A 16,325-nucleotide genomic window follows, 5' to 3' on the forward strand; every position below is an offset into this window, starting at 1 on the left:
CTCTCTCTCTCTCTATATATATATATATATATATACATACATATATATATATACATATATATATATATATATAGGGTTGGGGTTCACGTGAGACCAGCCTGTTTTCCTGAGACCCGTGAGACCATATTTTTACACTTGAAACTTAACAGCAAAAACACTGTGAATGTTACTTTCACAACATTTTGCTGTGAAGTTTCAAGTGTAAAAACGTGGTCTCACGGTCTCACGAAAACAGACTGGTCTTATGTGATCCCAAGTCTATATATATATATATATATATTTATATATATATATATTTATATATATATATATATTTATATATATATATATATTTATATATATATATATATATATATATATTCATACATACATACATACATGGTCGGTCCAATGGTTTTGGATGCCCTGGGTGGAGAGCCAAAAAGTGCCCATACTCCAATGAACCAAGAGCTCAAGAAGACACATTTTTAAGGGGTTTGGAACCTAGTCAAGCTAGACTGCTCATCCCCACGCCGATTATTATTGGAAAAAAAATACAATGGGAGACATAAACCAAAACCCCGAACAACAAAACAAATATAAGATTACCAAGCATACAAGCAATCATTAAATATGCAATAACGAAATTACGGATTGAAGTGGAGAAAAATAAGGAAAACACCTGAGTGGCTGAGTTCTTTGGATTGAAGTGGAACCTTGACAAATTAGTAATCTATAGTTACATCCCAAAAACTTTATCATTGATAGGTTATGGACATATGTAAGATACTTAGATCGTTATTGATAGCATAAAACATTAAAACATATTACATCTCAATAGCAAAGCAATTCAAGAACATGTAAGATCATTATTTCAAGAAGAATTCATATTCACAATGACCAAAGGATCAGAAACAACTATTAAGGTTGTAAATTATATGACATACATGTCAATAATAATTGCATAAAAAAGAAAAGATATGATATACATATATGTTTGTTTTCCATCAGATTCATTTATCAGTTCTAAACCTCTGATATTTTCATTTTCATGGTTGAAGTTTAAACCATTATCGTTTTTTTTGTTATTTCTGTATCCTGTTCCACAGCCAGTGAAGCAAAAACTTGGAACAAACTACAATCCTTATTACATCCTTAATTTCCCCTTTATAGCAACAGTTATCCATTGCACACAACGACCATCCTTATTTCCCCTGAAAATCTTATGAACTATTTCATCCAATGACAAGTTGCAGGCATATCTGTCAGAGTGAACCTCGTTTATAGTTTTAACCAAAATCTTATAGACTATTTCATCCAATGACGGACCGCAGTCATATACGTCAGAGTGAACCTCGTCTATAGTTTTAAACCAATCATGGTCTCAAAATAGGTTTATATTCAAAAACCTTTTAAACCTCAAGAACAATTTGTTCTTCGAAAACTTTCTTCCAAAACAGTTTCCAAACTCTGTTTTCCTGACAGTAACAACTGTCTTACTGTTTTTAACAGTTTATTYGAAATCGGATATCAAAACTCATAGTTTATAATCAACATAACTTTAACAGTTTAAAACTCGTAGTTCATAATCAACAACAGTTTGAAAACTCACAGGTTATATCAAAACAGTAGTTAAATTCACCTTGTTACAACAAATTATGTAGTAAAAGATCACACAGCAAACACAGATTCTTTAAAACACTGGTTCTTTCTCAACAACACCTTCACCGTCTTTAACTTTTCTTTCTAAAAAATAACTGTTCTTTCAAAACAAGAAATGATGAAATAAGATTATCTTGTCTTATCTTTCTATTTATACTCATTTCTAAGATACCAATACTTTACTTCATGACTAAGATATCATTACTTTACTTCATCACTAAGATACCATTACTTTACTTCATCACTAAGNCATTACTTTACTTCATCACTAAGATACCATTACTTTACTTCATCACTAAGATATCATTACTTTACTTCATCACTAAGATACCATTATTTTACTTCATCACTAAGATACCATTTAAATATTATTATACTACACATGCACCTTATCTATTAAGGTGCAATTTATCACATATATACACATACATAACATAACATATGCATGCATCCTCTTACGTTCATCATGTCTTTGCACATATATCATCCATGTATATTATTTTATCATGCATACCATTAGATATTCAAATATTAATCACGTATAATTTTACCTCAACCCAGATTGTCTGAAACCGGGTTATAACAACCTAAGAGGGAGCGTCATTTGTCGATTAGGGAAGAGGGAGACGGAATCGCCGAAACAGGAGCCGGGAGGGAAGGACGGAAGCCGGAAGGTCCAAGCCAAGCCTCGAACTCAAAAGGGAACTAGTTCTAGGGATTAGGTGATTAGCCACCGATTAGGCGATTAGGGAAGAGGAAGACGAGTGGAGAGTTTGGAGACTGGATCTAGAGGCTGGAAGCGAGGATTCATACTATAGTGGGCTTGGGCTATGACGATGTCCCTTGGGCTGATGATGCCCTGGGCGAAGGCCGATGTCGCCCATGCCCACGGTTGGCCCTATATATATATATATATATATATATATATATATATATATATATATATATATATATATATATATATATATATAGTTGGTTCATGTGAGACCAAGGGTTTTTCGTGAGACCCGTAAGACCAATTTATGTTCATTGATCAACTTTATAAGCTAATGATCTAATGGTCTAAAGTTGCACGGTGACAATTTTGTGATTATTGAGAAGTCTTGTGGTAATTTTGTGATTATGAATGTTCAGATTGTAGATCTAATCTAAGGGTTGAGAATTAGTCTTACGGGTCTCACGAAAAACCTTTGGTCTCACATGATCCTAAGTCTCTCTCTCTCTCTCTCTCTCTCTCTCTCTCTCTATATATATATATATATATATATTCAATTATGTTCGGATACACGATTGGTACTCCTTTCTTTTGGTAACACAACTTGGTCTATTTTAATAACCTCAAAAGTTAAGGAGAAATAATATTATTTATTTATTTAGATTTATTGAGAATAAGGTGTTCTTTTTTTTTGAAGACATAAACGTCCCTTATCGATGATTTTTGTGTTTAAATGCAAACTATTACAATGTATCAACAACATAAAAGTTCTTAACTAAATCATATGAACAATCATCGTATAAAATCCATCCACCAAAAACAAAACAAACTTATTAAATCTCAGTATCCCACACAAAGTAGGATCTGTTGATATTCTACCAAATAAAATCTACTATCTCAAGTTTTCACGTTCCAATCATGTCCAATAATCACATGAATACATATCATCAGACAAGTATTATAAACTTAAATCTAAAACATACAAAAATATGAGTTATCTGAATTATCACATATTTTATTCCGTAATATATATATATATATAGATCATTTCCTTATTTTGATATACTGTATTTATGAAAAACCATATCTTATAAAATCATATTTTGTAAATAATTTTTTATTTTTGTAATTGGTATTCAATTTAAAGCGATAGTTGATGATATACATTTTAAAATCTTGTTAAATAATCAAATTAATCAATCCATCCAATTCATGCACAAAAGTTTTTTTTGCATGTTATATGATCATTATTTTTTTTAAATAATTATTTATAATTTCCAATCAAATGTCCTCTTTGGTGAGGTCTCAACCATGATGATTTTGTTTTTTATTTTTATAAATTTTTATTTTTAAAATTTAAATTTTATATGGATTTTGTTTAGTTTCTACTTTATATTCAAAAGTTGTAAATATTTCTTACAATAAATTGATTATTTGTGTTTTTTGGGGATGGAATGACGATATTAATTGGTAGTGGTGGCGGCTGTGACGGTGTTGGTTAAATAGAATATGATTTTATTTTTAGATTTTTAAAACTAAATTATAAAGTTTTTCACTTATATATGTTAAGTGATCATGAAACCCTTTAACCTTATAATTCAGCAAAACCCAATCAATTCAATGCGCACATCAAATATTATCAAAGAAATTTGTCATTCTAATTCAACCAAATTCCTTCCGATTCTATGAGCCAAATTGTCCTTTAGAAGAAAAAACCAACATTTCCGTATACGATAATTATAATACTAGTGGTATTAATATATATGTTTTAAGAGATAAAAACATACAACTTTGGATATGAATACTGAAAGCTAATGATTTTACGTTTTACAATTATAATTGCAATATGATGCAACATTTATTGTAACTTTTTTTTTTTTTTATATTTCTTATGCTTTTGTCTGATTTGCAAAATAAAACATAAAAAAATGTAATTTCATATCGTTAATAAAGTGATTTAAGAAACTCAAAATTACAATCTAACATATATTGTCATTACACAAACCGATCAATTACCTAACACGAAAATCAATTCAAGTCATTCTCAATAAACTATAATTTGAAAACATCGGTTTAAAACTAATAGCATGATTTGCATGTGTTATATATGGGCATATCCAATTGCCAACTTAACTTACATTGTATATTGTGGGACAAACGAGAATATGTTACGTGTCACAGATATTCATGATGAATAGTGTATTATTAATCATAAATGTGGTAAAAAAATTCACGTGTATTATTTGTAATAACGAGGACACATGAACGCGTGTCGTACTCTTGTTTATGTCTTGAATTACAACGAAAACCTGGTTTACAATTTAGATATATATATATATATATATATATATATATATTATATGAATAGACATTTGAAATTAAATGTGAACAAGAAAGGTGAGACATGGACATTTTATTTTTTTATATCCTTCTTTGGTGTATTTATTGCTTCAAAGATGCGTCCAAAAGAACAGGGTTTGAGTTGGAAATTTTGGATGAGGAAAGTTCTTGGTTGTTAAGGAAATATATTATAATACATGTTTATATATAAAACTATAATAATAATAATAATATCAATAAAATAATTATTTGAATTCATAATATAAAAAACCATGTAATTATAGCGATGGTTTTTATACTTTTTAAAAAAGATTTGTGCTCGATTTTCGAATTTTAATGATTTTTTATTTTACCTTTTGATTGAAGTAGTCGACTAGTTTTGTTAATATACTTGTTATTAGCATTGTGGTAACATTTTGTTTTTGACCGGGGTACTTTGGTAAAAACATCTCTATTAAAGAGCAAAATTGCGACGTAAGTGTTTGTCTGTGTTTTTTTTTCTGCAACGATTGAATATATATATATATATATATATATCATCATATTTCAATACTTAGTAGGTAATATCATCATATAGCATTATAAACTCTACAGTTCCCAAACAGTAGTTTGTTGATTCATTTCATTTCCTTGTATAATTGCATTAGGCTAAAGCTTAATTATAAGCAGTTAAAATAATTTAACCGACATAGGCTACGTACGTACCAAGTCATCACATGTTTAAAACGGTCCAACTTTAAATCATGATAAATTTTCAAACAAAATGTTTGTTTGTTGGGGTCCATCCGTGGTCATAAACTATATATTTCGTACATTAATTAATTTAAGATTGGAAAAAGAATCTAGAAAACATTTTATCATTATTTTATATTTGATTCCGATAGACATGATAACTCTTCTATTAAGATTTATTTTAAAATTAATCAGGTAATTTATTAAAATCCACTAAAAATACTTTCTAAATTTTAAATTATTATATACATTATTTTCCTTGCTTAATTAGAAAATAATTGAACGATATTATATATTTAAGAAATCAGTTTATATATTTAATCTAATAAAAGTATTTAATTAATAATTTTAAAACTAAATTCACCTCTAAACGTTTGAAATTTTAAAATTTATAAACGTTAATAATATTAGTATTTTCTAATGATTATTAAGAAATAGATTAATAGACTTGGGTACATGTGAGACCAACCTGTTTTTATGAGTCTATTTTTTTACATTTGAAACTTCACAGCAAACCTTCATAATGTTTTTGATGTGAAGGTTCGGTTTTTTTATTGTCACAGCATTCTGCTGTGAGGTTTCAAATATAAAAAAGTGGTCTCACGAAAATAAAACGATCTTACGTGAACCCAACCCTGAATGAATAACCATGTAATTTGAAAAAGGTTATAATGTTTAAATATTTGAAAATATTATATATATTAAAAATGAATGCATATTTTTTAAATGATTCCGGTGACTAAATTATTATGTCAAAATAAAAGCTAATTATGTCACACACGAATACATAAAATGATGTTCAATTATTTAAAGAAAATTACCATTTAGACCCTCGACATCTCGAGAAATACCAACGAGTTTCATAAAATTATCGTGTACGAATGATTTGATTTGTTGCAATTATGCAACTAAACCATGTCTTTTTTATTCTCTCAACATGTCTTGACAATGACTACATCGTATATATCATATGTCACAAGGAAAAAAAAAATCTTCCCGTCCTTTTAAAATCGAAGAATTACAATAAGTTATACGACTTCACTTAATTTCTAGTTTGGTCACTGACTTAATAAACCGTTAAATAATACGTCCAGCTTTTGAAAAACCATACAATTTTCGAAAACTATTGTAAAGACAAATCAACCCCATTAGGTTGTCCTATGTTTTTTCAGTTACAATTAATCAAATTTAAAAAGTATAGCGGTTCTAAAGTCTTGCAACTCAAATAGAAATCAAGTCAAAGTACGTTACTATTTATTGTAATTTATTTCGCTCTAAAACGACGATAACCCAAAAAAATCCCGAGGACAATTTTGATATTATCAAAGGGCTAAATGGTAATTTGAAGGTCCCACACATAATATTCTTTCTCAAATTCATAAGGGTTTGCATGATCCTCCTTTTTCCACCTTTTGTGGGCTCAATTGGCTCACACAACACAACACAACACAACACCACTCATTTTTTAGATTATTTTTGTATTTAGAAAAATGTAGTTATTTTTAATTTTGTTTATTAGCAATTATTACAAGGAATGCGGTCACATGTTTATTAATTGTTACCGAAAAGAAAAGTATTACAGATATTTGAATTATAAGTTTTTATACCATTATTTGTTAATTCAAATGTTACATTGACGAAATATAACTATTTCTATTTTCTTTTTAGTAATTTATTTCATTCTCGGTCAATGTCTTGTGAAGTTAAAAAGACAGATAAGGATGTGCTTATTCATTGAATTAACAAAATAGAATATTGAAGTTTAATAGTTAAAGATAACAACGGAAGTCGGATGAATACTTTACAGCTTCAAAAACGACCAAAGTTCAAACTTTCTCTTGTGAAAGACTGATCTTTGTGTCCTTTTAGTTAGTTATATATAAGTTTGTAGTTCTTTTTTGATATATGTGTATTTCGGTAACATAAAATGGGCTATTTGTACGATCATTTCAACTTAACTTCTTTGGTGGATTGGCATACCAAGTTGATTGAACAACGATTTCATCTTAACATAATACCTTCACAAGTTATGGAATAGAGGACAAGCCACCAGTTATCATGTTTACCATTTGGATGCATATTTTGGAAAAGAACAGGAGATTAGAGTCCAAAGAAGAAGGGTCGAGGAAAAAGAGATCGAGAAACTGAAAAGTATTTTTGCCGTGCATATGGATACTGGTTGAGCCTATGGGGGTTGTAGGGAAAGAGAAGAGGAGGAGGCGAACACAAGGTGTCGGTTAGATGATCATGTAATCTATCTATTTATCTATATATATATATTGAAGAAGAAACCCCTATGTATGATGTGGCATCTTCTAAAAGCTAGGAGCTTATTTACAAGCAAATTGTATGTTTCATAATAAATGAGATCATTTGGTAATTTTGCATCCAACTAAGTTTGACCTCTCAAAGTATTCAACTTCTTGATAAGTATTCAACTTAAGTTTAACCTCCTAGACTATTCAACTTCTTGATAAACACTCATTTTATTCTTTATTGCAATTGATTTACCTTCTTCAACTCTTTATCTCTTCATCTCTTTATTTCTCAATCTCTTCCTCTTGATTTAGTTTTGGCATAAATTGTTATCAAGAAACAATTGATTATGTTCTTATAACCATTCTCACACGCATTCAACTTCAACCAGGATTACTTCATAGCAGAAGCTTAGTACGGTGAAATTTTGACGAGAATAGTAATTTTATATCTTCATGCCATTTTCTCTCCGTTGTTTTAATTTTGATCTCTCCATCTATTTATTTCTCAATCTCTTCATCTCCATTTAGCTTTGGTATTCAAGAAACAACCAATTATGTTTTTGAAAGCATTCACACGCACCCAAGTTCAACCGGGTCTACGTACTTCATTGAGAAAGATTAGTACGGTGAAATTTTGCCGAGAATTGTAATTTTATATCTTCGTGTCCTTTTCTATCGGTTGTTATAATTTTGGTTCCTATATCCGTTCCTACACACGAATACAAACAATTTGATTAAATGTCCAGGTGCTTTTTTGGTTTGAACTCACATCAACAACATTCTCTATTCTAAAGAAGATAAAGATCGAAAAATTCCTGCTTTATGTTTTCCGCCAGTTCATCAGGTGAAGTTTCTATTACTCTTCTATGTTATCATACACCTACCTATGCAAATAATAATGTTTTTTTGTGTTTTAAAATTTGTAAAATTTTTATAACTTAAAATAAATTCTTTGAAACCCAAAATGGGTTTTATTAGGATTTGCAAAAGTGTTAATCAAGTGTTTAAAAAGATTTCACAAAGTAGTTCAATTTCCAAGCTCAAAGAGTTTTTTGCAACATGCTCATTCAAGAATATGGTCGATTGCCAAAAAAAATTAACATTGACTTTTGTAAAGAAAATGTTAAACTAAGAAAATACAAATTAAATAAAAATACAAGTTTTTAATTATATGAAATGTTGTATAAATAATAGTTATTATAAATAAAATATAATATAGAAAATGAAAGGGTTAATCATTTAATGAACACTTTCAATTTAAACTATAAATAGAAATTGTGAAAAATTAGGTGAATTGTTTTGTTCTATAGTTGAAGACTTAAAGTATATTGCTTTCATATGATTTAGCTTTTTTTTTATTGAAAAGGGAGCTTGGCGTTGTTCAAAATATATGTTCGTGTTTGTATTATATACATATATGTTCTTATATACGGCTATGATCAAGTTGAGTTACTATTTGAAACAAGTTTGAGGTTTCAAAAAAAGACTTGTATCTCTACTTGTCATAACTTCAACAACATTTATAAGAATAAAAGTATTGTCTATTCTAGAATTTGTATATTTCTCTTTCAAATTCAAGAATTGATTTATGTGTATGATGTGATAACTGGATCTTGGTTATCACCTGAGATAACTTATACCTGATTACTTATTATGTGTTTACGTGACAGTATGATAAATTATTATATTTGGTCATGCTAATATGTGAAATTATGTGTATAAATGGGTATGCATCAAATATGTGGATATATATATATATATATATATATATATATACAATGCATGCATGAGATATATATATATATATATATATATGATTATGCATGTGTGTGTATGAGTGTACATGCATGCATGGATGATTACTATTGTAAGCATGCATATGGTGCACGCTGTAGTAGTCGACTTTCCCTAAAGGGAAAGTATAAAAGGAGGGTGAGGCCTCCATTCACTTCTCTTGTTATTTTTGAGACATTCATTAAGCGATTTAAGAAGAAGAAGTGTTGACCGGACTTCAATTTAAGCTTTTCAAAAGACTGATTTTCAAAAGGCTTTCAAGGTGAGTGGTTTAAAGTGCTTTGAAATTTCTTTGTAATTGCATAAATAGATTATATTAACTTTTCATTTTATTTGAAATTTGAATCATTTGAGTATTGTCCAGATTAGCCTTAAACCGGACAAGGGTTGGGCGATTTAAGCCCTAAATCGGACAAGTGTTGAGCGATATAGTTTTAAATTGGACAAGGTGTAAGCGGTTTAAGTATAAACCGGTCAAGAGTCAGAAGATTTAGTCTTAAATCGGATAAATGTTGAACAATTTAAGAATATTAAGATAATGTATACTTTGAACGGAGAAGTATGAATACGACCATATGATGACCGGATTATTTAAATCGGACAAAGGGGGGCATAGTGTTGTCCGGATTTATTATCCGAACAAAAGTGTTGAAATTCTCTTAAGTGTTAAATTGGACAGGCCTTGGGCGATGTGTTGTCCGGATTTGATAAACCGGCCAAGACTTGACCGGAGATGAAGTCCGGCCAAGTCTATGTTGACCAGATTTGCATTATGACTTGTGCATGGTTTATATATAACTGTTTTTATATATAAAATAGGAATTTTGATAAAGATGATTTTGAACTGATAATAATTCCATTGACTGCGGTCTATTCTATATGGAATTGTTTTTGTGAAATGTTTTGATGAAGAAATAAGGGTTGCATATCAAGGAGAGATGTACCATGAGATAAGGGTGGCATATCAAGAAGAGGTGTACCATGGGATAAGAGTGGCATATCAATGAGAGGTGTACATTTGGATATAAGGGTGGCAATTGTATGTGTGTGTGTTATATAATATAACTCTTACTATCATATCCCTTAAGATTACTATGGTCTGGAGTCATTATTTCTTTGTGATTTAAAGATTTAGGATCAGGGTTCTTATTGGAAATCATAGTCTGAATGTTATAGAGAAGAAGATAACATGTTTGGCCTGAAACTTTGATTAAACTTTATTTGATTTAAGAGGTTTAAAAAGTGGCATTCTGATAATTGATTAGTGTAAACCTGTTTGGTTTTGATATATGATAGCAAGCAGAGTTTTTGGCTTAAAAAGTGAAAGGTATTGTTATTATGTTCTTATTTATTCATATTTGTGGCATATATGAAAAGTTGTTTTATTTAAGGTTTTGGTGAATATCACCCTGCAATGACATAAATAGGATAACTCACTAGACCTTTCGGTCTAACCCTCGTTTGGTGATTTTAAATATGTATTGCAGGAAGTGCTGAAGGTAAAGGAAAAGGAAAAATGTTATAATTACCCTATATGTTTACCTGCATGAAGAATGGATAATGATATGTATAGTGTTGGTAGATGAATGTGGATTAGTACAAGAATTTGTATTTTGAATTTTTGGACCATGTATTTTATATTGGTAGATTCTTGTATTAAGGGACCAATGTGAGATATAAACATGTATTTTTATTGTATGAAGTACGTGTTACATGCAATGTGTGGTATGAGGTGTTACATATGATAAATAATAAATTAAGTTTTTTCTTATGGTGAATCATGAACTAAGTTTGTTCCCATTTATGAACTTTGAAAAGTTTTTCTTATAGATTTTGTGTTTTGGGTTCCATCATAAATTGAGATTTGTTTTTTTATCAATGATGAGTTGGATGTTCTTTGTTTATTTGTCATGATTATTAAATAAAAATTTTGCATATTGAAGCTATGATGTCGGAGTTATGACGGCAATTGGTAATGTAGTGCCTTAAAACCTCTCTAACATCAAGAAATTTAAAATATGTTGACTTTTTCCCCTCAAAGTGATATATTCGAATCGTTTTTCATCTTAAGGTTTAACTGAATCTTTGCAGAAGGGTTTTTACAATCCCAATAAAACTGATGTGTTATTTTTGTTGTTAAGTTTGTATACTTAACCTTTGACTTATGTTTTCATGCTTCAAACTCATTTGTCTTTTTTCTCTTGTGTCCTCTATTTAGCCTCTTTTTGTTTACTTTCCATTAATATTTTTATGTTATTAACTTTTCGTTTTCCATTATTTATTTTAATTAAATATTCATTTTATTACAATTAATGTATATTAACTTTTTATTTTTCTTTTCTTTTATATTATTAACCATTTCTTTTTCTTTTCTGTATGGAAGTTAATTATTCATCTCTCCATATTTTAGCATAAGTGATTTTTTATTTTTTATTGACTGTGTTATTGTTTTTTAACCTTTTTATGATACAACCTACCTATCAATTTTTTCCTCTAACACATCTTCTCTCACTAAATTTGCCTTGATAAAAGATCAATCTTTGTTATTGTGTGTACTACATATATTTTTTATGTTGATTTGTTTTGTAGTAGGTGGCACAAACAAAAACAAGCTATCTAAAGATCGCCAAATGTGTCGATGAATATCAAAGCTTTATCATCAAGACACATATATTATTATTATTATTACATGCAAGTCTAGCTACTAGAAAACAGAGTATTAACGATGGTTATTAGCGACGAAAAAAATCTGTCGCAAATCAACGATGAATAGGCCAAAAATCAGTTCCTTTGCTGATCAGCGACAAATTAGTGAAAGAACGGCTTTTTGGCCCAACCCTCGTTGACCAGTTTTCCTTCAATTTCAATGTATTGGTGATTTGTCTACTTTTTAATTCCTTAATTTATTATTATCTTAATTTTTATTTCAATGTTTATTTTTGTAGGAGCATAACCCACAACGCTTAATTTTTTTTTTTAAATCAAAGTTTTACGATAATGTAAATTGGGTAATATTCTTCGAAGTTTGTTTTCTCAACCTTCAAAGATGTTGAATCATGTTCAAAACTATATTGATTTGATTTTGTGAATTTACATTTTTGCTTGATACAATTTAACAGTTTTAACATGTAACCCCCCAACCCACACATTGCATGTAACACATATTTCATACCAAAGAAATACATATTCATATACCATTCAGGTCCCTTAGTACAAGAATCTACCATGACCGAATACAAGGTCCAAAAATTCAAAATACATATCTTGCACTAATCAACAAAACTATTCATCAAAAGCAACTCCTCATCCAAAATGCATATAAGAAAAGCATKACATCTTTCCCTTTCCCTTACCTTCTGTACCTCCTGCAATACATATTTAAAATTACAAAAACGAGGGTTAGACTGAAAAGTCTAGTGAGATACCCTATTCATGTCATTGCAGAGTGAAAGTACACCAAAACCTTTATAAAAACAACTATTCATATATATAACAAATATATGAATACACAAGAACAAAATACCAGATAATTTTCCACTTTTCAAGCTAAGCATTCTGCTTATTCAAATCTCACAACTTTGAACCAATCAGGTTCCATATAATGTCACTTTTAAACCTTTTCTTAATCAACAAGGTTATTTCAAAGCTTCAGGCCAAACCTGACATTTTCTCCTCAATAACATTCAAACTATGATTTCCAATAAGAATCTTGATCCTAAATCTTTAAATCACAAAGAAATAAAGGTTCCAGACCACGGTAATCTTAAGGGATATAATAGAATGAGTTATAGCATATAACACACATACAAATGTCACCCTTATATCCAAAGATACACCTCTCCTTGATATGCCACCATTATCCCATGGTACACCTCTCCTTGATATGTCACCCTTATCCCATGGTACACCTCTCTTTGATATGTCACCCTTATTTCCTCATCAAAATTATTTTATAAAAATAATTCCAAATAGACCGCAACCATTGGAATTATTATCTGTCCAAAAATCATTTATATCAAAACTTCAATTTATGATAAAATAACAACTTTTATCAAAACACAAGGTACATCTCGACTCCGGTCAACAATCCGGTCAATACATCGAACAAGCATTGTCCGATTTAAATACTTAGAAAATAATTTCTAACCTTGTCCATATATCAAGTCCGGACAATATACCGCATAAGCTTTGGTCGGTTTAACACTTAGAAGCAAAATCATCTTTGTCCGGATATCAAGTCCGGACAACAATCCGCTCAAGACTTGACCGATTTAAGACTTAGAATAATCTCAACAACTTGTCCGGATACAAGTCCGAATAACACTTCACACAACCTTTGACCGGTTTAATAATATTCGGACAGTACACTGCTCAAGGCTTGTCAGGTTTAAGAACAATCCGGGCAAGCTTTGTCCGGTTTAACACTTATCTGGTCACTCTTTGTTCAGATAAACACTTAAACAAAATATGCAACGTTTCTTTCTAAAGAATAATAACATGAAACATGCAAATAAAACCAGTTGTAATTTTATGCAAAAAGGTTTAGAAACCACTCACCTTAACAAGCTTTTGAAACCAAATACTTGCAATCAACTTGGAATCACCTCTTTTGAAAACCAACACTTGCAGTTCGGCCAACTCTTCTTTTTAAATCACTTAACTTTTTCAAAATAGCAGGGAGAAGCAAATGAGGCTAAGCCCCCTATTTATACCTTCTAAAAGTGGAAGGTCGGCTAAACAGTCTCTTTCCCACTTTCCACCTCATGCATAAACATGCACACTCATACATACATCTATGCACATAACAAACACACACACACACACACACACACACACACATATATATATATATATATCTTTATCCAATTAATGCATAAATTCACATACCAACATGTATCAATTTATCATGCTATCACGTAATTATTTAATCAAATAATCACACATTAATTACCTTGGGTAATAACCAGGATCTGGTTATCACATTATCCACCCCTCAAAAGAATTTCGTCCCGGAATTCCTTTAATCAAAAAGCCATGGGTATTCTAATCTTATCTTTGACTCTAGTTCCCATGTTGCTTCTGGTCCTTTGTGAAACTTTCACTGAACTTTAACCAGACTTATCTCCTTGTTTCTCAACACCCTGCTCTTTCTATCAATAACAGCTTCCGGTGTTTCCACAAAATTCAACTTACTATCTAATTGAATCTTTGGCAATGGTATAGCTAGATTCGGATCCGCCAAACATTTTCGCAGATTCGATACATGAAAAATGTTGTGAATCCGACTCAGCTCTTCTGGTAGCTCTAACTAATATGCTACTGACCCAATTCGCTTACATATTCTGAACGGCCCTACATACCTCAGACTGAGTTTTCCTTTCTTTCCAAATCTGATAACACTCTTCCATGGCGAAACTTTTAACATTACAAAATCACCTATATCAAATTCAATCGGCTTTCGACGATTATCTGCATAACTTTTCTGGCGATCTTGTGTAGTTTTGATTCTCTCACGGATTTGTTCGATCTTTTCAGAAGTTTCTTGGACAATTTCAGGACCTGTTAACTGTTTTTCACCCACCTCATTCCAACACAACGGCGTTCGACATTTACGTTCATATAACACTTCATATGGTGTCGCTTGAATACTGGAATGGTAACTATTGTTATATGCAAACTCTATTACTGGCAAATGATCTTCCCATGATCCCACGAAGTCAATAATACAACTTCTTAACATATCTTCGAGAGTCTGGATAGTTCTTTCACTTTGCCCATCTGTTTGCGGATGATAAGTTGTACTTAACCGAATTTCATATCCCAAAGCCTTCTGTAGTCCTTCCCAGAACTTATAAGTAAACCGACTATCCCTATCAGAAATAATGGACAATAGAACACCGTGTATGTTAACAACTTCTTTAATGTAAATCTGTGCTAGTTTTTCTAAAGAGTACTTTTCTCTTATCGGTAGAAAATGTGCAGATTTAGACAAACGATCAACAATTACCCAAATTGCATCATACCCTTTTGGAGTTCGAGGTAACTTCATAATAAAATCCATGGTAATGTGATCCCATTTCCATACATGTATCTCTAACGATTGAAGGCTTCCATAAGGCTTCTGATGTTCAATCTTAACCTGTAAACATGTTAGGCACTGTTCCACATACCGTGCTATATCTCTTTTCAATCCTGGCAACCAATAAAAAGGTTTTAAATCTCGATACATCTTATTGATACCTGGATGGATAGAATATCAGGATTTATGACTTTCATTCAATATCATACTTCGGACATCTCCAAAATATGGTACCCAAATTCGCCCTTGAAAGCACATAAGTCCTTCATCATTCTGTTCCAAGGTTGAGATCATTTTACCCAACTTTTCTGTTTTAACAAATTCTTCTTTCACATCTTCTTGTTGGCACTTCTGAATTTCCTTACGAATATCAGGAATCAAATTCATTCTCATTGCTACAGTTTTGATGGTTCCACTCCTTTCCTTCCTGCTCAAAGCATCAGCCACCACGTTAGCTTTTTCTGGGTGGTAAAGAATTTCACAATCATAATCATTGACTAACTCAATCCACCAACGCTGTCGCATATTCAAATCTTTCTGGTTAAACAAATGTTGTAAAGTCTTATGGTCAGTATAAATTTGACATTTCGTTCCCAGAAGATAATGCCTCCAGATTTTCATTGCAAATACCACTGCAGCTAATTCCATATCATGAGTTGGATATTGTTTTTCATGTTCTTTCAATTGTCTTTATGCATCTTTGCATTAAAACACATCCCAATCCCATGTTTGAAGCATCGCTGTATACCACAAAGTCTTCGGATCC

This window comes from Cynara cardunculus (genome assembly GCF_001531365.2).
Source record: "Cynara cardunculus var. scolymus isolate 2C chromosome LG 4, CcrdV1, whole genome shotgun sequence".
NCBI classification, from domain to species: domain Eukaryota; kingdom Viridiplantae; phylum Streptophyta; class Magnoliopsida; order Asterales; family Asteraceae; genus Cynara; species Cynara cardunculus.